The 26,529-nt window shown below is 45.2% G+C and overlaps 2 long non-coding RNA genes across 2 annotated transcripts in view; both read left to right on the top strand.

Annotated features, from left to right (window-relative positions):
* LOC309528336 overlaps nucleotides 1–25,897 on the top strand; it is a 187,799-nt gene extending 161,902 nt beyond the window's left edge. The window contains exon 3 of the long non-coding RNA XR_014217677.1: nucleotides 25,844–25,897. This is a non-coding gene — a long non-coding RNA (uncharacterized lncRNA). The remainder of the gene's footprint in view (nucleotides 1–25,843) is intronic.
* Nucleotides 16,201–18,098, top strand: LOC309528325. The gene is made up of 2 exons (XR_014217663.1): nucleotides 16,201–16,282; nucleotides 17,902–18,098. It is a non-coding gene; the product is annotated as an uncharacterized lncRNA (long non-coding RNA).
* Nucleotides 25,898–26,529: the final 632 nt, after the last annotated feature.

The raw sequence follows: 26,529 nt of genomic DNA, 5'->3' as shown, positions 1-26,529 counted from the left end.
AGTGGTGGCCAAACTTGGCCCTCCAGCTGTTTTTGGACTACAACTCCCATCATCCCTAGCTAACAGGACCAGTGGATGATGGGAATTGTAGTCCCAAAATAGGTGGAGGGCCAAGTTTGGGCACCACTGTTTTAGGTTTTACACTCTTTTACACTGGTTATTTAAAAACTGTACTGTAACCAGATCCCGACCCGCCACCCCCAAAACCAACCAGTCTTTATTGATTTTCATAGATATATATTGTTTTTATGTTGCACACCACCTTTTAAAAATGAAAGTGTGGTTTATAAACATTTAAATAAAATGAATAAATTACTAGGTTGCTTTAATTCAATGAAAAGATCAAAGAGGCAGACATCCTTTTTTCCTTGCCAGTCCTGCTTGCTGGAGGGTAGCCCTGTTGAGTTCTATGAGACTTATTTCCAAGTCTGTATGCTTAAGACTGTTATTCAAACACACACACGGTTTGGTCTGCAAGAATTGCAGGCTAGAATTATGCAACTCAACAGAAGGAGCTGGCACCTTATAAAGGGAAGGAGGCAGGAAGTGTAGCTGGCAGATTGGTTCCTCCACTTCTCCTTCGATGCTATTTTGTGCTCTTTTAATTCCTTGCGCAGCAAAGAGGAAACTCCAAAGGAACGTTTTTTGCTTGTTGCTTCCCTTTGAAGAACAAAACCATGCCTTTATTTACTTATTCCCTGTTTTTCATGACAGGGTTTTTACACAGTCGGGGGAGACAAATCATTTATGGTCTGTCCGCAGGGCTCTGCGAGCAACTTCACAACGTAAGAAATGTGAAGCGGAAAATCTTCCCCTCGAAAAGATGAGGAATTATAGGATAAAAAAAGGGGCAAACAGTAAAACTTCAAACGTTAAAAGCTTCTGGAATGAGAATGGGTTTCAGCTTAGCCTCCTGTGAGCACCAGGAGAAGAGGCACGGCCTGGCGCAGCTTAGTGGAAGGCTGCCTCAGCCTGTGCCAAATCTCCCGATGCCCATCTATTGGTCCCTCACTCTGGCATGACCAGCGCAGGTGAGCAAAATCGGGGCTTTTGGGATTGGGAACAGAAGCCAGGGCGGCTTCTGTCACTTTGTGATGTCCCGATGAAACTGGGACACCTGAGGGGTCTGCTTTATGTGTTTTAAATGTGCATTAAACATATGGTGTGGGACGCGGGTGGCGCTGTGGGTTAAACCACAGAGCCTAGGACTTGCCGATTAGAAGGTGGGAGGTTCGAATCCCTGCAACAGGGTGAGCTCCCGTTGCTCAGTCCCTGCTCCTGCCAACCTAGCAGTTCGAAAGCACATCAAAGTGCAAGTAGATAAATAGGTACCACTCCGGCGGGAAGGTAAACGGCGTTTCCGTGCGCTGCTCTGGTTCGCCAGAAGTGGCTTAGTCATGCTGGCCACATGATCCGGAAGCTGTACATCAGCTCTCTCGGCCAATAAAGTGAGATGAGCGCCGCAACCCCAGAGTCGGCCACAACTGGACCTAATGGTCAGGGGTCCCTTTACCTTTAAACATATGGTGCATACACACCACTACAGTGATACCTCAGGTTAAGAACTTAATTCGTTCCGGAGGTCTGTTCTTAACCTGAAACTGTTCTTAACCTGAGGTACCACTTTAGCTAATGGGGCCCCCTGCTGCCACCATGCTGTGGCGACACGATTTCTGTTCTCATCCTGAAGCAAAGTTCTTAACCCAAGGTACTATTTCTGGGTTAGCAGAGTCTGTAACGTGAAGCATCTGTAATCTGAAACGTCTGTAACTTGAGGTACCACTGTACTTCTTCTTCCTTAGCTCTGCATTCCCATGTCTCTCTTGTCACACAGTTCTTTGGCATCCATTTCCTGCTCTGCACTCAGGGGATCTGAGTTATGCGTGCAGTGCTTATATATGCTTCCATTGAAATGTTAAATGTTTTGATGAGTTTTGTGGCCCCCTCCTAAAGGTAAAGGTAAAGGTAAAGGGACCCTGACTGTTAGGTCCAGTCGCAGACGACTCTGGGGTTGCGGCGCTCATCTCACTTCACTGGCAGAGGGAGCTGGCATACAGCTTCTAGGTCATGTGGCCAGCGTAAATAAGCCGCTTCTGGTGAACTAGAGCAGCGCACGGAAACACCGTTTACCTTCCTGCCGGAGCAGTACCTATTTATCTACTTGCACTTTGACATGCTTTCGAACTGCTAGGTTGGCAGGAGCAGGGACGGAGCAACGGGAGCTCACCCCATCGCGGGGATTTGAACCGCCGACCTTCTGATTGGCAAGCCCTCTTAGTGATGGCTTTATTAGAGCCACTGGGATGTGGATGGGCAAGTTGTTTGCGCAGCAAAGGGAAGCACTACTTGAAAAGGACTTTTCCAGTATAACCCACTTTCCTTCACAAAGCCCAGCATGGGAAAATATTTAATCATGTAAAGCAAGTTATTGTTTTTTAAAATTTATTTCCAACTTTTTCAAAATGGACATGCCTGCGTGTTGAGAGAGACCAGAGGCAACAGTGGGCAGAGAAACTAATGTAAATGTTACTTTTGTACAGTAGGTTGTTTCTACAAACACACACAAACACACATTTCTATCCAGGCCAGCCGAAATGCTCACGGAAAAGGTGTTGCCAGTGTTATCTGTGGAGATGTGGTGTGGCTGAAAAGGAAGTGGGCTTGAGGAGAGACCAGAGGGCCAGAAAGAGTGTTCTGGGGGGACACAATTCACTCCTGAGGTTTTCCACTCCTCTTTTCCACTTAACCTAGAGGCTAATGAAATGATTTTCCATCATAAAGCCATTGAACAAGTCTCATCAAGTCTGTCATACCAGACCCTCCAAGTGCCTCTATTTTCTGGGGAAAGTCCCAGATTTACAGAAGCCATCCCAGTTTCTGATCTGATTCCGGAATGCCCCGTTTTTCCTTAGGATGTCCCTATTTTCATTGGAGAAATGGTGGAGGCAGTGGGGTTATGCAACCCCCAAGCCAAGGAGATAAGTAACTATGTAGACTTTAGAAGAGATCTGAAGTCTTCTAAATTATAGAAGACTACACAGCCCTGTATAGTTTTACTATTTTTTTATATGTGTTGGAAACTGCCCAGTCAGATGGGTGTAGTAGTAGTAGTAGTAGTAGTAGTAATAATAATAATAATAATAATAATAATAATAATAATAATAATGGAATAGGACGTCCCTATTTTCATCAGGAAAATGTTGGAGGGTACAGGAATAAATGGATACCTTCTTGACAGCCCCGTGAAGAAAGTTTCCCATGAAGGTGTCTGAAGAAGCCTCTAGATGTTAACGCAGGAAAACACGGGATAATTTTTGACTGAAGTAAAACAACCGCCGCCAGCACCACCACACTGTTCCTTCCTCATTTCTAGAACAAAAATATCCAGGATTAAATAAGAATATGTTTTTCAGGCTAAGTAGATCTTGCTTGCATCTTGTGGTATAAACAAGGAACAGAATATAATTTCCCGCCTTCACTCCCTTGGCTCCTTCCATTGCCCCAGGGCTGAATAGCTTGGCAGTGCTCCCCCACTTTTTTTTTTTTGCCTTGGCTCATGTGCTTTCTGGCTCCTTCCCTTCAGGGTCCAGCAGAATTAGAGCCCTCACAAGCTCTGCAGCTGTTCCGTTCCTTCTCCTGATAATGCCTTCTCCTAACAGGATCTGTCAGCATGGTGGGAATATATCCCCCTTTTCTCTCACCTGTGCCCACATGCCCACAGATGCCCACAGATGCACCTTATTTTGAGGCTTGAGGAACATGTGCCTTTCTTTCAGACCATGTATTTTCTTCTCCTCCATACAATGAATTTCTTAATCCTGAAAGGGCACCGTCCTCCTAAGGCGAATCCATGGCTTATCTGCCGATTCAAAATTAGGGAAATAACTTAATGTCTCACACTGAATGCAAGGGATCTGTAGAAAACATCAGTTTGGCATATATCCTCTTTTTCCAGGACTCATCCTCTTTTCCATGGGTATGTAAAAAGAGAGTCCTCATAGTGATCCATAGTTTTCTGAAAAGACTCTATGACTTGAAAAAAGAGACAATGCACGTACTTTTGTAATCCAATAAAATCTTTAATTTTTTAAAAAAAGTATCTTTGCTGCACAAAACATAACATAGACCCCTAAAAAGGTTAAGGTACCCCTGACCGTTAGATTCAGTCGCGGACGACTCTGGGGTTGCGGCACTCGCTTTATTGGCTGAGGGGGCCAGCGTTTGTCCACAGACAGCTTCCAGGTCATGTGGCCAGTTTGACTAAGCCACTTCTGGTAAACCAGTGCACGGAAACGCCGTTTACCTTCCCGCCAGAGTGGTACCTATTTATCTACTTGCACTTGACGTGCTTTTGAACTGCTAGCTGCAATCACACAAGGAGGAGAAAACAGTGCTATAATGTATTAGTAGGGGGTAGATGGAATTGGTGAAAGTGTGGCTGCATATGCAGTTAGCTTATGCTTCCAAAATGTTAAGATGGAAGAGCGAAAAGACCAAAGGACGTGGAAACAGATTTAAAAGAAATTGGTACTTTTGTCAAATATAGAACATGGAGAACATTTGGCTCGGCCCTAACCTGGAGTTATCCAACCCAGGTTTTTCTTTATTTGTCTCTCCTCACATGCGCTTGGCTGGTTAGTCCAATAAACCCCTGAAATGCATTTTACATCTTCCAGTTTTCTCTGGCAGAATCAGAATCCCTGCTCTGTGCACAAATCAAACATTGAAAAAAAATGTGAGTTTTGTTTTCCCTGTTTTGTTCTCCCCTCCCTGCTCCACCCACAATTTGTTATTGAAATGAGGAAAAGAGGTTCCCCATGCGAATGAAATATTCATTTAATTTAAGCAGAGCTTTTGGAGTGGGCACAGAGAGAAACCACAACCTCTTCCTCATTTCCTGAACTCTATACTTAATATTAACATTATTATTATCATTGTTATTATTATTTCACTGTATTTATAAAACAGCCTTCCACAGAGCCCAGGGCAATATGCAACAAAGGATAAACAAAAAAATAAATTAAAAAAATTGCACTGATGTTGAAAACAAATGCAAAACTCAGATTATTCACAATATAATGAAGATCCTCTCAATCACACTGAACATGCTAGTTTGGCGTAATCGCAGAAAGAAAATCTTATCACGAGGAGCATATATAAAACCTAGCAGTTAATGGCGTAGAAAGTGGTGGCTTTCAGAAGGTCATAGGTTCCATTTCAAACACCTCAAGGTACCATTGAGAATAGGCTGGCCTCATAAGCTACTTTACAACTGAAAAGAAATGCCACTTGTGGCAGCAAAACCACATGCCTTCATCTGCCCTAGCTGCAGCAAAACATGTCTCTCCTGTATTGGTCTCTACAGCCATGACAGGCAACCTTCTAACAGTTTTGATTTCACCCCCAAGAGGTGCACTCCTCCATTGTCTCCCGAGACAGACAGATGCCAACAACTGAGGACAGGAGTCTCCAATTTGAGTACAGTGGTGCCTCGCAAGACGAAAAGAATCCGTTCTGTGATTCTCTTCGTCTAGCGGTTTTTTCGTCTTGCGAAGCAAGCCCAACGGATTAGCGGATTAGCGCTATTAGCGGCTTTTAGTGGCTTATCTGCTGATCGGATCAGCTGATAAGCGGCTTAGTGGCTTAGAAAAACATTGTCGTCTTGCGAAGCAAGCCCATAGGAGATTCGTTTTGCGAAGCAGCTCAAAAACGGAAAACTCTTTCATCTAGCGAGTTTTCCGTCTTGCGAGGCATTCGTCTTGCGGGGCACCACTGTAGTCAAAGTCCAGTTGAAAGATACATAACCAGATGTTGGAAGAGAACAGCAGGGCAAGGCCTAAAGTTGTCCATCAGCAGTCAAAACCTGGACAGCATCCTGACCCTTGCAGGGAGGAGGAAGAGGGAGACAGTATAGATTTACAACAGGGGTTTGAGGGAGGTAGCAGCTCAGAGGCAGATGAGGGGGGAAGCTGGGAAATCATGGGCGAGCCAGGACAACACCCGGCTGACACGTTGTCATTGGAAAGGATTCTAGACTCTCCATCTCCTAGAGCCTGGCGAGCCTTAAAAGTAGGAGAGCAAAGAGCTCAAAGATAGAGGGCACCTAGCAGCACCCATAGAAGTGATGAATGAGGAAGTGGGAGAGATGAGGGGTGGAGATTCACTCGGGACAACGCCATTATCCAAAAAGCTGGGTTCTATAGCCTCTCTCTGTAAAGATTAAAATAAAAAAGGTCGGTAAGAAACTTTTCCATGTCTCTGTACTTTCCTGGGCAACCAGCTGGGAGCAGCTGACAGCATAGTAAAGGTAAAGGGTAAAGGGACCCCTGACCATTAGGTCCAGTCGTGGCCAACTCTGGGGTTGCGGCACTCATCTCGCTTTATTGGCCGAGGGAGCCAGCGTACAGCTTCCAGGTCATGTGGCCAGCATGATAATATAATAATAATAATAATAATAATAATAATAATAATAATAATAATAATTTATTTATACCCCGCCCATCTGGCAAGCACCCCTGATTAAGCTGCTTCTGGTGAAACCAGAGCAGCGCTTGGAAATGCCATTTACTTTCCCGCTGGAGTGGTACCTATTTATCTACTTGCACTTTGACATGCTTTTGAACTGCTAGGTTCGATGGAGCAGGGACCGAGCAACAGGAGCTCACCCCGTTGCGGGGATTTGAACCGCCAACCTTCTGAACGGCAAGCCCTAGGCTCTTGTGGTTTAACCCACAGTGCCACCCGTGTCCCCAGCTGACAGCATACTGATGCTCAACTAGGTACACGTGCAGAAGAACTTTCACATGACGCCACCAGTTACTGTACATACATTACTAGAACCTGCTAAAGATTCAGAGCTCAATGGAATGCAGATGTCTTCCTGTCGCTTAGGTTATATCTGCAGGCATCGTGTGCTGAGAAACAGAGGGAGAATCTGCGATGATCTGCCGAAAGCCCTACAGAATAATCATAGGGAAGCTAAGGAAACAATGCAACATTTAGGATTCAGAGCATAGCATTAGGAGCAGTAGACCCCTTCACTTTCCCTCCCTCCTAAATGATATAAATGACTTTCACCTGTACAAGTGAGCCCGGAATAAAATACCACAGTGTCCTTTTGCCATGTGTGTATTTTGGTTATTGTGGGTTAATGTGGGAACCTGCAGATAATTAGCACAAAGGGCTATGCAAAGTGTTACATTTGTTTGAAGTGTTTGTTTTGGCTTCCCCTAACAGGCTGGTGTCCAAATCTTGTGCTCAGGCCCCACCTTGGTTAAATTTGTTCTGCTACACAGAACAAACTTTTAAAGCCACATATAACCAGGGTACATGCTGCAACTGTGTTCGGGCTACTGCCTTACTGTCAACAAATACATCAGCACAGCCGATCTTTGGGGTAGCAGGACCCCGGCTTCACAGCAGGCACCGTTGCCTTGCTTCTTCCTTAGCTTTTTTGTACAAGCGAGAGGAAGTGAGGCCAATCTGTCTCCGCTGGAAACAATGCAATGGGTGGGTTCCTCCTACTTCCTGCCTCTTGTGGTTGGCTGATCAAACCAAGGATCTCAGTCCATATATAACCCCTAGTCCTTTGGGTTTTCCCTCTTTTCTTTCCTTTTTAAAATTTTATTTAGGATTTTCAGGTTTATACATTCCACTAATTTCACAATCAATTTAACATTTCAAAACTTGGCTCCCCCCCCCTCATTCTGCAGTTCCTTAAATTTATTTTTAATATCTTCTGCATATCCAAATTAACTTAATTTGCCCATTTATTTGTCTACTTTAAATAGATACTCTTATAAAATTACAGGTTATTACAATAATCCTGCCAATGTTCTTATCTGTTTACAATTTACCTGTTAGTATCCAATAAGCCATTTCCATTCTTTTATAAAAAGTTTGTGATCTTGGTTTCTTATTCTCCCGGTAAGTTTCACCATTTCTGCATATTCCACAAGTTTTTGTATCCATTCCTCCTTTGCTGGGACTTCTGCTTCTTTCCATTTTGGGGCAAGTTACATTCTTGCTGCTGTAGTCACATACATGAATAAATTTCTATACAATTTGGGTAGTTCTGTCCCTATAATTCCGAAATAATGTCCCTATAATGTCCTGTGTTATTATTCATCATTCACATTATTATCAGAACCAGAATGAGATCATAAAGGCCAATCTCTCTCCTTCAGGTGGACAACATCACCATGAGGACACAATGACCAGTCTCTCTCCTTCATTGGCCACTATTAACATGAGGTCACAATGGCCATTCTCTCTCTCTCCTTCAGGGAGGCAGCATCCTCATGAGGTCACAATGGCCAGGAGAGGATATGGGAGGGAAAAAACCAGACCACAGCAAGCTGTGTGTGCAGATGGTAGGTGCAAGTGTGGCCTGGCACCCCAAATTCAATGGTGAGACTTCAAAGTGCAGTAACCATTGCAGGCTGAGGGCAGAGTACAGAGTACAGAGAAGAGATGGACTAGGCAGCAACTGATGGGCAAAGCAGCAGTAGAACAGCTGAGAGGAGACTCCAGAAGAAGAGAGGAAGGATAGGAAGAAGCACCCAGCATTTGAAGAGGAAGAGAGAAGGTAATTTGGACAGGAGTAACAATGCTCACCTGTACTTGTCCCTGTGACAGTCACCCAGAGTCATAAGGCAACTCATGAACCTATAATTCTGTCCCTATAATCCCCAAAAGAGAAGCTTCTGGGTTTCCCCCACAAATGTTATTTTAAACAACCTTTTCCATTCATTATATATCATTTTCCCTTTTGTTTTGTTTTTAAAATAAAATATTTCAAATTAAAGTAATACAGTGGTACCTCGGGTTAAGAACTTAATTCGTTCTGGAGGTCCATTCTTAACTTGAAACTGTTCTTAACCTGAGGTACCACTTCAGCTAATGGGGCCAGACACAAATTGTAGAATCATAGAATTGGAAGGGACCCTGAGAATCATCTTGCCCAATCCCCTGCAATGCAGGAATCGCAACAGACAGTCCCCCATCCAATTTGAAACCATACCAAACTCTGCTTAGCTTTATTATTATTATTATTATTATTATTATTATTATTATTATTATGTCACTGTGGTCTAAACCACAGAGCCTCTTGGGCTTGCCGATTGGAAGGTTGGCAGTTCGAATCCCCACAACAGGTTGAGCTCCCATTGCTCTGTCTCAGCTTCTGCCAACCTAGCAGTTCGAAAGCATGCCAGTGCAAGTAGATTAATAGGTACCACTGCGGCGGGAAGGTAAATGACATTTCTGTGCGCTCTGGTTTCTGTCACAGTATTCCGTTGCGCCAGAAGCGGTTTAGTCATGCTGGCCACATGACCCTGTAAGCTGTTCTGTGGACAAACGCCGGCTCCCTCGGCCTGAATGCGAGATGAGCGCCACAACCCCATAGTCGCCTTTGACTGGACTTAACCATCCAGGGATCCTCTACCTTTCTTATTCTTATTCCTAGCTGTACAAAGGATTTGTTGCCTTTTTAAGCTACTTCCCAGCCTGAATATAACTGCCGCTGGTCCGATACAGAATGAGGGATTAGAAAAGGGATGCAGGAACGTCTTGGCTCATCGCTCCCATCATCCTTGACCATTAACCATGCTGTCTGGAGCTGGTGACAGTATCTGGAGGGCATCTGGTTCCCTATTCCCTATTAGAGCCCTCAGTTCTTAAGAATGGAGTATGCTAATTCAAGGTGCATGGGGTGGTGGCTTTGGAATACTCCCCAGTGCTTTTTTTAAAAAATAAAAAAGTCTCCCTGCCCCCACAAAAAACTCGGCACATTGGGGAGAAAGGTTCTATCCCATTCCCTTTTGTGCTTATTTTATTTTATTATTTTATTTTTAAAAAACAACACATGGGAACATTTAAAAATATGACCCTCCCCTGCAGCCTGAAGCTACACAGACTGCCACTCTATTCTGCTTCCTCTGTAGATGAGGCATATGCCATTATTTTACATTAGGTTCGCTGTCCACTCATCTTTGGTCGGCTTTTCTGGAAAACATCTTCAAATACATGGTCGTTCCTCCCCCCCCCCCCCGTCCCATGGGTGCAATAAAGTTTCAGTGATAAGCATTTTACTTTACTGGAGACGTTTTAATTGCTATGCATTTAAACTGCTGTCACATTAGGAGTTAAAGATCTTAATTTCAAGGAAAGAGCACCCTCCCCTTTAAAATGTTCCTTATATAAAGTGGTACATTTCAGCCTCCCCCCCCCCCCGTTTTTACCAAATTCAAACTGGATGGAAGAATATTTTATAATAGACTGAGAAGGCAATATAAAATTAACTAAAGCTGGAGCTGGTGCCTTAAAAATATTTGGCAGGATTCCCTGGAAAGCCACATTTGAACATTTTTTAATATATATTACAAGGCAGACAAGAATAATTATCTTCTCTTGAAGTACTCCAAGTGAGAGAAGCGTATTGTTAATGCCTTTTGAAAGAAAACAATGCAGGCTGCCAAATAAGCATGTTATGGAATCTGCTTCTCTCCCCCCCCCCCCGTCTTTACCAGTTTGATGGATTCATGTTAGTGATGAAGAACACAACAAAAGCAAAATGCCTCTTTCTGCTGTACACAGACAAATGCGAACACATTAAGTGGATGTGACTTGCCAGAAGCCAAGGCAGGGTTTGCTCAATGAAAATGTCACTGCACTTTTTTAAAAAAAGAAAATTTGGCCCAGTACCACCAAGCTCTATCTAGGGCACACTAACATAGAATATCATCCCATAGATTTCGACAGAAAGGAAGGCAAGATTTGTGGCCATGTGGTCAGTGCTGCTGACAGGACCGATCTCCAGCAAACCTCACAAAGTATAATCCCATAATCGCTGTTTTGCTATATCCTTGCTGCGTGGTTACTTAATACACAGAGCCAAACACTTTCCACTCCTTCCGTTGATTTTGGCTGGGGGAAATGGAACTGGACAACATCGGGGTGGAGCAAACTTTATTACATTTTCATCCCTCTCACTGCCCCCAAAGAGTGTCACAGCCTTCTCCAACAAAATGCCCTGCTAATGTTTTTAGATTATGATTCCCATTCTCTTTGGCTGTTGGCCGTTCTGGCTGGGACTGGTTGAGATTGTATGGAAAGACCCCAAATATATTTTCTTAACAATTACATGTTTTATCTTTCGATTAATAATTTTCTCTCTCCTCCTTCGAGAATTTCGGTTCCTCGCTTTGCATCTTTCCGTTTGCACTGCTGACATTTTGCAACGTGTCTCTCCTTTTCCAGCCCAGTAAGGAGAGGTGGTTGTATTCCCTTGAACCCAACCCAGAAAGCTTTTTATCCATCAAGGACATCAGCTGAAGCGAATGAGCTGACATTCAGATAGCCATGCAGCTGGTGATTTGGCAAAGATGCTGTAAGGCCATTTGTGATAATCTAAAAGTGCTATCAGTCCCCATGGACAAGTCTACAGCAGAGTTAAGAATATTAATTATTGGCCTCTGGCTGCATGAACAACAAAAGATTTACTGGCTTGAGGCAAAGGACAAGATGCTCCCCGCATCCCACATATGTAGGTCTTGAGTGGTCTTGCAGTAGGGATGAGGGTGGTGCTGTGATCTAAACCACTGAGCCTCTTGGGCTTGCTGATCAGAAGGTCAGTGGTTCGAATCCCCACGATGGGGTGAGCTTCTGTTGCTCTGTCCCAGCTCCTGCCAACCTAGCAGTTCAAAAGCATACCAGTGCAAGTAGATAAATAGGTACCGCTGTGGCGGGAAGGTAATTTCCAGGCGCTCAAGTTTCTGTCACAGTGTCCTGTTGCACCAGAAGTGGTTTAGTCATGCTGGCCACGTGACCTGGAAAGCTGTCTGTGGACAAACGCCGGCTCCCTCGGCCTGAAACCATGATGAGTGCTGCAACCCCACAGTCACCTTTGACTGCACTTAACCGTCCAGGGGTCCTTTACCTTTTTTTTTTACCTGCAGTAGAGTCTTGCTTCAACACTGGAAATGGGACAGTGTCGTTTATCTTACCAAAGATGAGCAGGATAGCTTGGGTTTGTGCAAAGGCTGCTTAGCACGAACAGTCTGTCCCCCCCGACTCCTCACCACCCACAGCACCCGAAACCCCAGCATCTACCGGACAAGATGGTGGCTTCATACTGCCTAATAACAGGGCTGGCTGTATGATGACTTTTACATGGCTCTCTTGTTTCGATGGCCTGCAACTCTTTGGTTGGTACCCATAGAAGCATTCAACCTCTGGTTTACTGTTCAAGGTAAAGGTAAAGGGACCCCTGACAATTAAGTCCAGTTGCAAACGACTCTGGGGTTGCTTTAAAGGCTGAGGGAGCCAGCATTTGTCCGCTTCTGCAGACAGTTTTTCCGGTTCATGTGACCAGCATGACTAAGCCGCTTCTGGCGAAACCAGAGCAGCATACGGAAACACTGTTTACCTTCCCGTTGGAGTGGTACCTATTTATATACTTGCACTCTGATGTGCTTTTGAACCGCTGGCAGGAGCAGGGACCAAACAACAGGAGCTCACCCCGTCGTGGGGATTTGAACCACCAACCGTTTGATCGGCAAGCCCAAGCGGCACAGTGGTTTAACCTACAGCGCCACCCGCGTCCCTGGTTTACTGTTCAAGTGCCTGCCGAAAATGCCCTGCTTCAGGATTACATCCAGCCTCTATGAACTACTGTCCCATACAGCAGGACGTCAGAATGAGTTTGGAGTGCCTCCCATTTCATTACATTAATCTTACTAGAAAGAATATAGCTTCCTATTATTTTGTTAACATATAGAAATTACTTAAAATATAAATTTTTTAAAAAGAAGAAGGAAAAGGCTGGAAATACTTCTACTTTGCTACTGCTATTAATACAACTGTTACTGCTAATAAACAGTGACAATTACTTGGAAGCTTTGCTGGGCTCTCCACGATTCCCTTAATTTTCCCTGACTGATGTTCTTTACCCCTCAGAATACAGAACATGTTTTGGAAGGATGTTCTTGGAAGCGGCAGGGAAGTGGATGGCAAGCAGGCAAATACGACAGGCAAGAGATGCAGAATTCTTTTCTGAGGAATCCTTCCAGACTTGAGGGGCAATAAGTGGACAGGGGTCGCTTGAGGTGTTCTGTGCCTGAGACAAAACGTCCTGCTGACCCTCTGCCTGTGATGGTTGTGTGTGAGAGGCTCTGCAGCGGATCAGGGAAAAGCCCTTGCAAAGCCTCACCCCTAGTCAGAGGGTGGGGCAACTCTGCCAGGGCTTCCAGAACACCTTCCTGTCATCAAACTCGGTGAGAGGAAGGTGTTCTGCAGAGCTTTGACGCTGGTCTGTCTCCACCGCTTTGGTTGCTTCCCCAGTGGTTGAGGAAGTTGGTGGGGCAGGCAGGGTGCCCATGGGAGGAGGCTGCCTCTTGTGACTACAGTGCTTTGAAAAAGGCAGTCAGGCCATGTATCCCAGCAATGACCAGAGGAGGAATGACTGCTGGGATGAGCGCAGAGAGAAGAAAAACTGTGGTGGATCTGCAGTAACACACCGGGACAAACTTCATTTGCCCAATCTGCAACAAAACATGTCTATCCCATATTGGCCTCTACAGCCCCAGCAGCCACTGCAACTCCCCAATGGTTTGGCTTCACCCCCCAAAGACGCAATCCTCCCTCGTCTCCCGAGACGGATGCTAACAAACAACATTGTTAATATTATCATTTTTATTACGATTTCTTAGATTTCATGCCAACTGTTCACCATGGGGTCCCCAGTAGCAACGTATGTATGTATTGATGCAAAGTTAGATGCAATCGCTTTCATTTAAATAGCAATGCAATATTTCTCGCCGTAGCAAGGAAGACCAGGTGGTCCTTGAGACTACCAAGTCTGCAAGCCAGATGTTTGTTCATGAACAACTTCAAGGCTCCTCCTGCTCCCCCTTCTTTTATCTTCAAGCTGAACTTGAACTGGACTGTCCTTCAAAGAGCAGATGCTCTTCTGCAAAGTCAGAGACACTGGAGAATTGTGCTTTTGGATGTGAGGGGTTGTTGGGTAGGCTTTATGAGGCTGCTTCAGGGAGAACCAAAAAATAATCTGAGGGCCTTAAAAACATGCTTCTCTTATGTTTGTGATGTTCTATGCACTATGTTGGTCCCCATATTCAGGGCTGGGGAGGACCAATTGGCTCTGTCTGGGATTTTTGCCTAGGGCCATAGTACTCCTCAAGGTGGCACTCCTGTGGGGATGATCCTATTTGAGGTCTGTCATAGGTGTGTCTTATGGGAAACACTGGCTTGCGAGTGCTCCAATTGGAGAACAGCCTTTACCAAAGGTGTCCTGGGCTTTGAAGATGCTCGAACTCAGGACGAAAGGGAGAAATGTGCTAAGAGGAAGGCACGCTTGGCAAACCTTCACCGTGATCAACTCCCGCCCGGAAACCTATGTCCCCACTGTGGAAGGATGTGTGGATCCACAATTGGCTTCCGTAGTCACTTATGGACTCACTGTTAAAACTGTGTTTATGGAAGACAATGGTACTTGGCTACGAGTAATCACCAAAGAAGAAGATGCCATACGTCCTCCTCGCCTCAGGGGCGACCCCCTGTGGAAATACTTCCAGGAGGCGGGCTGGTTGTTAATTTGTTCCTCATCTGCCTAGGAATACATGTGTGCTGATTTGGGTAAAAAGAGAAACTTGTGGTTTTCATTATAGGCTGTAAACATTCACAGCAGAAGGCCTTGGAGGACAGTCTCCTCTTATTCACTTAGCCTATAGAAATATTAAGTACTGGAATATGGTGAGGCTAAATTTATAAGACCAACCCATACGGGGGTGCCTAGGGCCTAAGTCAATATTGTCACTTAGCCTATAGAAATATTAAGTACAGTGGTACCTCAGGTTAAGTACTTAATTCGTTCTGGAGGTCTGTACTTAACCTGAAACTGTTCTTAACCTGAAGCACCACTTTAGCTAGTGGGGCCTCCTCCTGCTGCTGTGCTGCCAGAGCACAATTTCTGTTCTCATCCTGAAGCAAATTCTTAACCCGAGGTACTATTTCTGGGTTAGCGGAGTCTATAACCTGAAGTGTATGTAACCTGAAGTGTATGTAACCCGAGGTACCACTGTACTGGAATACGCTGAGGCTAAATTTATAAGACCAAGCCATATGGGGTTGTCTAGGACCTAAGTCAATATTGCTCAAACTTGAGTGCCCAGATGTGGCTCAACTTGCATTTCCATAACCTCTGGTTGTTTTAGATAATGGTCAGGAATGATGGGAATTATACTGCAAAGTCTGGAGGCCCAAGGTTGAGGAACGCTGGCCTAGGAACAAACCCATGCATGTATACACATAGCTCCAGGCTGCATCTAGGTGCTTGTCTGAATGCAGCCAAGTTGACACAGTCCAATTTGCCCCTCTTCACAACAAAGGCAGTGCTAACCACCATAATTTCAGTTGTGGAGCAGAAGGGAATACTCCCCACCTCACTTGATAGAACTCGATCCCTTCTCGTGGTACAGCAAATAGGCTTAAGCCACCCAGTCTCTTAGCGTAACTCGTCTTCTTAAGCTGCATGGAAGAATACGAAGCTGCCTTTAAAAGGTGTGTGGACGCACTTCTGGCTTGTAAACCAGAGGTGTCCCTGCCAGTCTGCAGCGCATGAGCTCCAGAGCTGTGGTGGTGCCATTCGGTCGGCTACTGTGAGGGGTGGAGGAAAAGGCGGGAGGGAGAATCATGTCATTTATTTTTATTTTTAAAGACAAATCAGGCTGGAAAAGCAGGGCGTCCTGAAATATAAACTAGATGAAAACAAGCTACAATGAAATTGAAAGGGGGAGGGGGGGGAAACCCTACATCGGCGTGTCATTTTACAGTCGATGGAAAATGAAGACCAGATGAAGCTTCAGAGGCCCTGGGCATTTAATTTGCTGAAGTTGGTCAGTCCTTTGTGAGACCAGAATTGCTCTGTTTCCTTGGTGTAAGCAATACTGTGTTTGTTTGTACATGAGCATAATCTTGGAGGGGGGGACAAGCAAAAAGAATCAGATTGTTTTGGTATTCTTATTTGCATAAACATCAGATCCAAGAAGGAAGGATTTGCCTGCAATTCGCGATGCCAAGAGACTTTGGGAAGCAAAACGGCATGTTAAAGAAGCATTACATTTCTTCCCCAAGCCCAGTTTTCCATGCAGGCAAGTGCATTTGACACAAGAAATACTTTGTTTTGCAGGATCCCACTGTATTTTTGTGTTATGTCCATCACTTCCATTCAGCGAGGCCATGGCTCCCTGGGCATGCTCCCAAACAGGTATTTTGCACAGCATTTGCTACCCTGAGAACCTCAACTTCTATTTCAAAGCGAATTAGGTTTCTGGTCCTCATGTTTCCTTGCAGATGATTTTGTGCTCAGGAGGGCAGCATTAATTGACATCCACCACGTAGTTCAAGAATGCAGATTTAATGAATATTTATTTCAGCAGAAAGAGAGGAGCATGGCTAATTTTGTTCCCTTGTACCAGTATCTGATGGACACACAATGCCATTCTGATGGATGTTGCCACAGGGCTTCCACACTAGGTTCAGTATATGTGGTGATTGTCAGTGTGTTGCTTCTCTGCTGGACCAAGAGAATGTGAACACAAGGTGATCTCTTTCACCAGGTCTTTAAAAAGCAGGCAGAAGAGAACCATGTTAAGACAGGGGTTAGTAAACTGGTCCTGTCCCCCCCAGATGTTCCATGGCAATCACTGGTTTACAGGCTGGGGCAGTGTTAGAATCTGAGATATGATAGCTAGAAGCTAAATGGCACCTTAAACCTAGGTTATGGGTGCAACAATGGAATGTCTAGGCATGCTTTTTTCATAACAAGAATACAAAGCTGAAAATGAATGAACTGCAGCTAAAATATCGTGTTCATGTTTCACGTGGTCAAGTCCTTCCCCTGCCTGCCCCCCTAATATTCTTAAGAGGGTCTCTTCTCCAATCTTCAGAGAGTAACCTGAAGTGGGAAGAAGGAAAAGGCCCTCCTTTCCTTCCGCTCTGCAGTTTTAATCTGAAATCTTAGGCACAGTACTGCGCCCAGAGCTCAGAAACTGCTTACGCTAATGAAATCCGCTGTCACAAAATGCACCTAGAACAATGGGAGTTTTGAACACTGAGCTGGAGCTCAGCAACTTCTGAAACAGCAGGTTCTCTATTGCTGATGTAAGACCAGATCCTTGTTCTATTTCTTGGAAAAGACAGGATAACTTCCATGAGCTATTCCTGTGTCTGCATCACTCAAAACACGGTTTATGGGTGAATTAGGAATATACACAATGGCTGCAACCAATCCTTCAATTCTAGGATCTTACAGTTTGCAGGTCTGCTGGCGAACTGGCTGCATGTGTGTTTGTCATTCAGTATTTCCGATCAAGAGATCATTCTTTAATTGGATCTCATAATCAGAATAAAAAGAGTAAAGCCTCCTTGGTCTTTTTGTACAAGCTTCATATGTAGCTTTCGAAAGAAAGCTCTTTTCCTTTAACTGTATTCTGGGTAAGACGAATGCGGTTCCTCGAAAGGAAAACAAAAAGAGTTTGGCAAAGCGAAGTTGCCCAAAATCTCCAGGAGACTGTGCTCCATTAGATGATTAGAAAATCTGTGATGATCACACACATAGATCTGAGGGTTTGGAGGCACACAGCTGCAGTTTCACAATGTTGGCTATATTTGCCATCTGTCTGTAAGCAAGCAAACTCTTGGCTCCAGAGTCTGCTGAGTCTTTATTCCTCCTCCTTCTCATCACCTCTGTGCTGGGTTCTCCGAGAGGATTATTTGAACATTAAAAGAAAATAAGCCTTCCTCCTGTCCTGAAGTGTGCAACATAAATAATGGGCAGATTATTAATGCAGAGACAATATTTCTGTATGGCTCTTTCCTTAAAAGATCAGAACTCGCAGCGAGCCTGAAAACCGGCAGAGATGCAGGGAAAACCAGTGTAATCTTGTCATCCGATATCGTGAAAAGGAAAAGGAGAAGCAGAAAAGAAGGTTGATTTTTAAAAGAGAAGGAAAACTTGGCTGGCTAATATGGTACTTTTGGAAGCTTGTTAAACTTCCAGAAATATGCGATGATTAATCATATACTCCCTGTTTCGTCTCCTGTATTTGCCTATGGGTCGCAGGAATGTGTGCTGATTTGGGTAAAAAGAGAAACTTTTGGTTTTCATTACAGGCTGTAAACATTCACAGCAGAAGGCCTTGTTTGGGGGGGGGATCTCCTCCTCCTATTCACTTAGCCTATACAAATATTAAGTACTGGAATATGCTGAGGTGAAATTTATAAGACTATATGGGGGTGCCCCTAGGCCAATATTGCTCAACCTTGAGTGCCCAGATGTGGCTCATCTTGCATTTCCATAATCTCTGGTTGACTTAGATAATGGTCAGGAATGATGGGAGTTATAGTACAAAGTCAGGAGGCCCAAGGTTGAGGAACACTGGGCTGGACAAAGGGGAGAGTCCAGTGCTGAAGGCATGCAATGATGGGAGAGGCTGTGGCATGTGCACTTGGGCACATGCTGAGCATGTCAAAAGATATATTCAGTTTAAAAAGCCTTCTATATAAGGTGATGAGAAACATCTCAGAGAGAAGGCAAATCTGTCGTTCAAGCTTAAACAACACTGGTCTATATGGAGCAATGGTCCTGGTCAATATATGTTGCATGTGGCAGTGGCTGGTGGGAGCATTGGATTGGCTCTGCTGCTGCACCTAAATCATCATCATCATCATCATCATCATCATCACTTTATTATTTATACCCTGCCCATCCAACAGGCTTTCCCCAGCCACTCTGGGCAGCTAACAGCATACAGTGGTACCTCGGGTTACATACGCTTCAGGTTACATATGCTTCAGGTTACAGACTCCGCTAACCCAGAAATAGTGCTTCAGGTTAAGAACTTTGCTTTAGGATGAGAACAGAAATAGGGCTCTGGCGGTGCGGCAGCAGCAGGAGGCCCCACTAGCTAAAGTGGTGCTGCAGGTTAAGAACAGTTTCAGGTTAAGTACGGACCTCCGGAACGAATTAAGGTACCTGAGGTACCACTGTATATTAAAACATAATAAAACACCAAACGTTAAAAACTTCCTGAGTTTTCCCACTGCCTTGTCCCGCCCCTACTAGGTAACTGGCGGCAATACATAGCTTCACACTTAGCCCCATCTAATTGTACGTAACAATAATTGGAGTCTGAACTAGATCATCCATGACAGAAGGCCATCCAACCTCTGCTTGAAAACCTCCAAGGAAGGAGAGTCCACCACCTCCTGAGGGAGACCGTTCCACTGTTGAACAGCTCTTACTGTCAGAAAGTTCTTCCCAATGTTTAGTTGGAATCTCCTTTCTTGTAGCTTGAAGCCATTGGTACAAGTCCTACCCTCTGGAGCAGGAGAAACAAGCTTGCTCCATCTTCCATGAAATAGCCCTTGAGATATTTGAAGATGGCTATCATATCTCTTCTCAGTCTCCTCTTTTTGAGGCTAAACATACCCAGCTCCTTCAACTATTCCTCATAAGGCTTGGTTTCCAGACCCTTGATAGTTGTGATGGCCTGGGATGGGCTCAGACACAGAGCCAGAGGAGTCTCAGTCCGCACTGGATCCTTTGCCTCAGGTGGCATCCGAACCTAGTCTGGGGCCTGATTCTGAAGAGCCCCAGTCTGCACAGGTTCCCCTGCAACAAGCAAGAGCTTGGCCGAGTCAGGGGCCTGAGCCTGCCCTGGCTCCAGATGTGGGGATTACCTTGTTGCCTTCAGCTGGGCAATCACTTACAGCTGCTCCACTACCAGTTGGGTTAGGAGAGGCTGAGGCGGCCTCTGGGTCTAGTAACCCACCGACATCTCCTGAGCTGCAGAGACTGAGGTCTGAGAGAAGGAGAGACCTGAGTATTCGCAGGAGGAGTGCTCGCCTTCGGGCAAGACAGGGAGGTGAGTCCCCGGGGGATCAGGACCGGCCGTTACCCTGACAGAGATAAAAGGCTGCCGGACCCCGCCTCAGGTTGCAGGAGCAACATTGCTGTTTGCCAGAACCTGCCTGCAATATCCTGTGCCTGACCTTGCCTGGCTTCCTGCCTCATGTCCTGCCTTGGTCCTGCTGGACTGACTCCTCGCGGAACCCTTGGATTTGGGACCTGACCTGGACTGTGTTACTCGGGTTTCCTCCTAGCCCAGCATAATAGTCTTGGTTTCCCTCCTCTGCACACATTCCCAGGATTCGTTGGGGTTGGGGGTATTTGCTGTAGGGGGGAAGCATGAGCATATCCTTAAAGTACCTTTCACTTGCAAAGAGACAGACACATGCAATGGAACACCATGAAGAAAAATGATACAAAACAGTAACCAGTCCTTTCGCTTACAATCTCCATGCTCCTAGCAGAGCTTGAAAGACAAGCCCCTGGCATTATCTGCAAAGACACCGCGCCCCCATGTAATCTTTACGGAGGCTTTAAACAATTAAGTAATTGCAACAGGAACAGGAATGTTTGCATCAAAGGGGTTGAAGCAGCAATTTCCAAGTCGTATTTTTTTTTGACTGAGACAAACAGCCTCAGGTATATTCACCAAAGTTATTACAGACCAATGCCAGAATTTGATATGGCTGCCCCACCCCCAAGATCAGTGTAGGTTTCTCTGAAAACATAAATGCCTGCAAGGTGTTACCTACATGAATGTATTTGTGCAACGAACTTTAAGTAAACCTAGCACTGAGGTGGTTTCAGAAGTACCGGTAGTATCTACAGCTACGCAGCCATATCCTTACTCATGGTGAGGGGTGCAAGTCCTCTGTAGACAGGTTAGTCGGCAGAGCATGAGACTCTTAATCTCAGGGTTAGAGCCCCATGTTGCCCCCCCCCAAATCCCGCATTGCAGGGGGTTAGACTAAATGACCATCGGGGTTCCTTTCAACTCTACAATTCTAAGATTCTTTTATTTTAGGCCAAACCAGACTGGAATCTCACACCTAGTCAGGGGCAAACGAAGGCTAACCGACACCCGGGGCAGGGGAAGCCGCCGGCTGCGCACGCGTTGTGCTGCTTCGTACAACACATGTGTGGCGACGCTACGTAGGGCGCATGCATGGTGTTGCTACGTACAGCGTATGTGGGTGACACCGCGCATGCTTTGTATGTAGCAGTTTAGCGCGGCACTGCCTGAGCGCTGTACAGACGGTGGCGGGGTCCTCTGCTCGCAGTAGCGGTATCCACTGCTTGTGGCTGTAGCAGCGATGGAAGGATCCCACTGCCATCTTTACAGCGCTCGGGCAGTGCCGGCAGCAAATCGCTACGTACAACGCATGTGTGGCATTGCTACGTACAGCACATGCATGCAACACTCTGCTTGCGGCTGCAGCTGTGAACGGAGGATCCTCCACATGCAGCTGCAGCGGTGCAATAGCTGCTCGTGCTGCCATGCCCGGGGGGGGGGGCAAGGCGAGCACCCCACGGGGTACCTTCTTGTCACCCCCCACGACATACAAGACGTAACCGGCTGTATGTTTGACCAAATAATCCAGTCCACTGGATCTTCTACTTTTTTCGTTGAACTTTATGAGCTACTTCTGTTGAAATCTACAATTCAATACAATGAATAGTATATATTATTTTTTCAAACGTACAGCCGGTTACGTCTTGTGTGTTTATTGAATATGTTTCACGTAACCAGAGGTTTGTTGTTGTTTTACATCCCCCCCGACATGGCACCTGGGGTGCACCGCCCCCTTGTGAAGCCGGTGCTCCCAGTTTCCTAAACACCCACCGCCCCCACTGCAAAAGCAGGCACCGGTTGTCTGTTTTCTTGGGGGCAGAGGGAGGAATTTCACATATATGCAGTGCTTTTTATTTTTTCTTAAAAAATATTTAGGGGTCCTCTCATTTTGTCTCAAGAAAATCACCATTTTATAGTTCAAATGGGAAAATAAATGCAGTAAACAGACAAAAGTACCAAGATTCTCAAAATGTTTAGGGGTACGTGTAACCCTGCGTACCCCCAGAAAAAAGCACTGTATATATTCATGCATGTATGTTTGTGTGTGTGTGTAGGCAGCACTTTGTGAGTTCTACGTGCCATCCTTAATCTTACCAGGTGGCTGATGGTTTGTCTCATGATTTCTTGCTTAAAAAAAAAACTTGAAAATAAAACTCTGCACCACTCACTGCAGTCTGAGGCTCCCTCTGCAACTTTCTGACAGCTTTGCTTCCTGGAATGCTTTCAGAGCAATGTGATAGGATGCAAAATGTGGCCAGACGGGAATGGAGGGAGCCTGTGGGTGTTGTGGAGCTTTTTTATTTTAATGATTATTAAAAGCCAGAGGAAACTCCCAAAAACCTTCAGCCACCTGTAAAGTTAGGAAAGCTAAGGTACAATACCCCTCCAAACATCCACCCCTCTGATCTCTAGGGTGGGTGGGGCTTCACTTTGTCCCCACCCACCCAACAAATTGCCAAAAGTAGCTACACTCAAAAATGCATATTTGTTTAAATCACAATTCTAAGCGTATGTCTGCAGCAAACAAAATTTTAAGGTGCTTCCTAACTGCCATGTTCAATGCTGAAAAGTAGATTTAGGTTTGGTGATTCTAATCTAGACATCTGCTCAGAAGCTGGCTCACTGGACATTTTATGGCTAAATAGCTCAGAGCTAAGGTAATTTTCAAGATGTACTGGGCCAAGACTCACTGCAAGTTTTCTTGGAAGCTTTCCCCTATGTCCCATAAACATCTACTTAGAAGAAAGCCCCTCTGCGTTCAGTGGGACTTACCCCTAGGTGGGACTGCAGCAGTAAGTAGCCTGCTGATTTTTCAAAACAACACAACAACAATAAATACATGGCTTGCTTGACGAAATGGCTTCTACATGGTTTGGCCCATCCAGTCCCTGCATACGTAGGATGGCATCTTCTTTTGTTCCAGTTCTGGAAAGCACTGTCAGCTTGAAAGCATGCAAACGTGACACGTGACGTCAATCAGTGTCAATCCAATGGCCAGGGTGAGATTCCCACATGGTATCAGTTAGAATGCGCTCACCACCTGGAACTTAATCATTTACTGTTTTATATAGTCCATTAAAGTTTAAGCCCTCTTTCTTGTAATCTCCTTGTTCCGAAGACAAAGTTGTACTTTGTTGAAGGTGAATCAGTCTAAGAGAACAGGATGTTTTTGTATTAAATATTAAGTGCTCAAGGTTTACTTTAGCTGAAGGTCCTGGCTGGCTTTCGCTCTTGATTGAAATCTGACAATCCTGCATTCCTACGTAGCTGAGGAGCAGAGGCTGTGCTTGCCAGCTCCTGATAGCCCGACACAGCGAAGCATGATGTGAAGAGGTGCCTGCACATTCCTTGCCAAAGTGCAAACATTTGACATAATTTATCAAGAACTAAAATGGGGCTTTCCATTTTCGTTTGTCCTGCAGTGAAGGAGCATAGCATGAAACAAACATTACCAAAGCTTCAAGGAACTTTGAGACAGCACCATCCACCCCCATCCTTAAGTGCATCTTGTATCATACTATTTCTTGGCGAAGATAGGAATGGTGGCAAGGCTAGAAATTGAAGGAGGTTGGGTAGCAAAATCAAGGGCTGACCCCAATGGGGCTTGAGTGCAGGATTAGGACCTTGGAGGCTAGAGATAGATAATTTAGATAGACAGATAATTTATTACGGTCAAAGACCAGCTCACATAACATAACACAATAAAAACAGCATGCATAAAGATAAAATATACAATCGGAGCAGATTGCAGCAATAGCTCATGAGTTAAAATTGAGATATATACATACACTTGTACAACTGAGATTTGGGCTACCATAAAAAATTGACCCTGAGGCGCCCCAAAGGGCAACTTCAGCATTTCCCTAGTAAGCTATTTTATTCTAGAGGATGATCTGTGCCTACAAATCTGGGTACAGGTCGTCTTATGATCATTGCCTAAGAGGAAAGAATTAAATTTAGACTTGTCTGAAAGATTGTTGAGCCTCTTCAGCAAAGGATCAATGGTGTCTCTACAAATCTCAGCATAATAAGGACATCCAAAAAATATATGTTCAAGGCTTCCTATTTCCCCTAATGGGCAGGCGCAAAGTCTCTGTGCGTATGGGACCCTTCTATAGGAGCTTTCCAGAACTGGTGAGGGCAAGGCTGAGCTTCTATCAAGAGTAAAAGCCCTTCTTGCATTTCTGGATGTGAGGAAATAGAGATATGCTGCTGGAGCGGCTACGTATCTCCCGTTTTCTATAATTTTATAATGGGGAACCCTTGTACAGTCCTGTTGTTGGAGGCTAGAGATCAATCCCCACTCATCTGTAAAGCTCACTGGGTGATCTTGGGCCAATCCCTTCTTCTCAGGCTAACCTACCTCACAGCATAGTTGTGAAGAAGTAAAAATGGGGAGAACCATGTAAACCATCTTGAGCTCCTTGGATGAAAGGTGGGATACAAAGGTGAAGCATCAAATAAAATAAATATTAGCTGAGCCTAGACTCCTGCTGTAAGGGACGCGGGTGGCGCTGTGGGTTAAACCACAGAGCCTAGGACTTGCCAATCATAAGATCGGCGGTTCCAATCCCCGCGACAGGGTGAGCTCCCGTTGCTCGGTCCCTGCTCCTGCCAACCTAGCAGTTCAAAAGCACGTCAAAGTGCAAGTAGATAAATAGGTACCACTCCAGCAGGAAGGTGAACGGCATTTCCATGAGCTGCTCTGGTTCGCCAGAAGTGGCTTAGTCATGCTGGCCACATGACCCGGAAGCTGTACACCGGCTCCCTCGGCCAATAAAGTGAAATGAGCACCGCAACCCCAGAGTCGGTCACGACTGGACCTAATGGTCAGGGGTCCCTTTACCTTTACCTTTAGACTCCTGCTGTAGTTATTCCCTGTTGTTTCCAGTCCACCAGCGATACATAAATGATGGCTCCCCTTCCTATCTGCATCTTGTTTCCTTTGCATTGAAATGAATGGTATGGAATCACATAATGATAACGTAATCAACTTATGTTAAAATTCTGCCTCTGCAGACAGCAAGACGAATATTGTAGTCTTTGTTGGAAAGTGAGCTGGAGTGGAAGGGAAACAGCACTGCATACGACAAAGTAGAAGTTGGATGGCCATTGTCATGGAAGCTCGAGTTGAGATTCCTGCATTGTGGGGAGCATAAACTATATGATCATCGGGGTTCCTTCCAACTGATTCTATGATTCTAAGAAAGATATTGGTCCTTTCTTGCATCCCTACCCATCACCAATAGGGACGCGGTATAGACCTCTGAGCCTCTGAGCCTCTTGGGCTTGCTGATCAGAAGGTTGGCGGTTGGAATCCCCATGACAGGGTGAGCTCCTGTTGCTCTGTCCCAGCTCCTGCCAACGTAGCAGTTCGAAAGCACGCCAGTGCAAGTAGAGAAATAGGTACCACTGTGGCGGGTAGGTAAATGGCATTTCCATGTGCTCTGGATTCCGTGACGGTGTCCAGTTGCACCAGAAGCGGTTTAGTCATGCTAGCCCCATGACCTGGAAAGCTGTCTGTGGACAAATGCTGGCTCCCTTGGCATGAAAGCGAGATGAGCGCCGCAACCCCATAGTAACCTTTGACTGGACTTAACCGACCAGAAGTCCTTTACATTTACCTTTACCCATCACTAGCTAGCATAAGAGTACAGTGGTACCTCGGGTTACATACGCTTCAGGTTACATACGATTCAGGTTACAGACTCCGCTAACCCAGAAATATTACCTCGGGTTAATAACTTTGCTTCAGGATGAGAACAGAAATCGTGCAGAACAGCACAGCAGCAGCAGGAGGCCCCATTAGCTAAAGTGGTGCTTCAGGTTAAGAACAGTTTCAGGTTAAGAACAGACCTCCAGAACGAATTAAGTTCTTAACCTGAGGTACCACTGTATATAACAACTTCTCTCACAGCTCAGCACTTTAACAGGATGCCAAACACAGAAAACACAGTTTAGAACCAATTTCTAGCGGAGTCTGTGTCCTGTTTGTTGCCGGTCCTAGCAGTGCCCTTGTTCACTGTGTGGCGAGAGAGACAGAGTAGGACCGACGCGAGCGGAAGCCTCTGGAGCATGCATATTATGAAGATTTCTTTATTTAGCAAAACGTATAGACTCCTTAGTAAAAGAAATAAATTAAAAACCCTACGAGGTTAACGGTGTAAAATGTTTATCGAAAACATACCAACAAAATGAGCAAACTCTTAAAAAAAACCAGTAGACATAACAGAATCTTCATGACCGTAGATAAAATCAACAGAACTTAAAAACAAGTATAATAAAATTACATGTCTGGGTAGGCTTGCCGGAGCAAAAGAGGTTTTCATCAGGCGTCGAAAACAGTTCAGCGAAGGTGCCTGCTTGATCTTAATCGTTCCAGAACATGGCTGCTGTCATACTGGATCGTAGGACAGGAATGACAATAATCCATCTGACGCCTCATATTGACGTTGTGTAACTCCCCCCCCCCCCAGCTTATTTGGTCCGATAGGCCACAGCTATATGAACATACGTCAGAACAATATGT

This window comes from Podarcis vaucheri (genome assembly GCF_965113315.1).
Source record: "Podarcis vaucheri genome assembly, chromosome: 3".
Taxonomy (NCBI): Eukaryota; Metazoa; Chordata; class Lepidosauria; order Squamata; family Lacertidae; genus Podarcis; species Podarcis vaucheri.
Note: the sequence above shows the minus strand (reverse complement) of the source record. Positions and strands in the feature narration are given on the sequence as shown.